This window comes from Echinops telfairi, unplaced genomic scaffold (assembly GCF_000313985.2).
Source record: "Echinops telfairi isolate 266 unplaced genomic scaffold, ASM31398v2 ScPeMD7_655;HRSCAF=1070, whole genome shotgun sequence".
Lineage (NCBI taxonomy): Eukaryota > Metazoa > Chordata > Mammalia > Afrosoricida > Tenrecidae > Echinops > Echinops telfairi.
This window is the reverse complement of record NW_022104553.1, coordinates 21,054,631-21,056,200: the sequence shown is the minus strand read 5'-3', so window position 1 is coordinate 21,056,200 and position 1,570 is coordinate 21,054,631. Positions and strand designations below refer to the sequence as shown.

Sequence of the window (1,570 nt, the reverse complement as noted above, 5' to 3'; positions counted from 1 at the left end):
CTGGGAACATCGACAGCCAAGGAAACCATATGGACCAAGAAGAATAAATAAATAATTTAAAAAGGATAAAAACTATTAAAAAGTAAAGTAAAAGGAAAGCATATCGAACCATTCTGTCTCTGTCTCTCACGGGCCACTGGAGTTGGAATCCACTCAAGGGTGCCTCCCAACCACGTCACCTATTTCTTTTCCCCCCACAATTGTTATGTCATGTTTCTTCTTTTTAAATCATTTTATCGGGGACGAATTTTTTACCGCCGATTTCTTGACATCACACATTACCTTTTTTACGGCAAGCAGTCTTGAGATCTTAGCAGCACCTGATTTTAGAAGGGAGGACAGTGAGACTCGGTCTCAGGTAACTTTGGACATGTCCTCAGGAGAGACCAGGGGAGGCCATCGTGCTTGGTAAGAGAGAGGGGCAGTGGAGAAGCAGAGGGAGCCCCCTGGATGAGATGGGTGGGCCCCGTGGCTGGAACACAGCAGTTGTTGCGGATGGAACAGGACCAGGCGGGCGTTCTCCCTGTTGTGCCTGGGTCGCTATGACTCCAGAGCACGGAACACCGGTGTTGGGGTTTTCTGATTTCAAATCGTGCGTTTTAGGAGGAGGTCCTTCTGGAAGCCTCTGCATTGAACCCATCAGCTTCCATGATGGGGACCAGGGGGCCAATTACATGGCCTCTTCAACGGTCAGGGAGTCTGTTTAGTGCTTCAGGGTCTCTATGACTTTGTAGCAATATCTTTTTTGAGGTTCATCTTGTGCGGGCTCAAAGGGCATTTCCACGGGAATATAGCCACAGAATCACAAATTGGCAACCAAGACGCATGCTGATTAGGATGTATAATTTTTACTAGGAGTAACCATTGTTTCCTTTTCCAGAATCTAGCACATTCTCTCTCCACCTCCACCCACATGCCCGCTCTCTGGACATTGTAGTCTGTTCTTTTGTTTCTGTTGGGCACCCTTCTTAGTGTCCAACAGAGCTGAGTTGCAGGACCGTATTTTGCCAATAGGTGGCAGGAGAGAATGACCTCCCATCTGGGAAGTCTTTCCACAGCTTGGGGGTGGGGGGAGGGGAGTCAGGCCTCATGCCTGTGCATGTGTCCCTCTCTTGAGAAAGAAGGGTCCTGCAGGGGTCCTGGTGGTCCTTGGGGGGCAAAGTCAGGGTTCTCATGATGCAGGTCTTCTAGCACAGGCCAGTGTTCAGGAACACGAGTGTCTCTTTCCTCATCCGTACATGGGAATCCGGTGGTGGGTCCTCCCAGTGCCGACTTTCTCCACGCTGCCTGAGGAGAAGGAGATGGTGGAGTGTCGGGGATGGGAGGAGAGGATGAGTTCCCGCAGAAAGGAGGCAGCCCCTTCCGAAGGAGCCCAGACAGGCCAGGCGTACAAGAATCAGCAGCGCTGAGAAGGAGCCGTGCCACTTACGTGCTGTGTGCTGGTGGGGAGCTCGCTTACAGTGTCTGAGCCTGTTCTTCATGGTCTTCCTTCCTGGACGGATTCCTCCAGGCAGAGTCCAGGGTTCAGGTCGGACAGAAAAGGGAGAGAACGGGCGTCATAATGGTTCTC

The 1,570-nt window shown here is 51.3% G+C and overlaps 1 long non-coding RNA gene across 1 annotated transcript; it reads right to left on the bottom strand.

Moving 5' to 3' along the window:
• Positions 1-829: 829 nt before the first annotated feature.
• Positions 830-1,545, bottom strand: LOC123521912. The gene is made up of 2 exons (XR_006680264.1): positions 1,430-1,545; positions 830-1,287 (listed from the first exon to the last, which is right to left on the bottom strand). It is a non-coding gene; the product is annotated as an uncharacterized LOC123521912 (long non-coding RNA).
• Between the last annotated feature and the right edge of the window lie 25 nt (positions 1,546-1,570).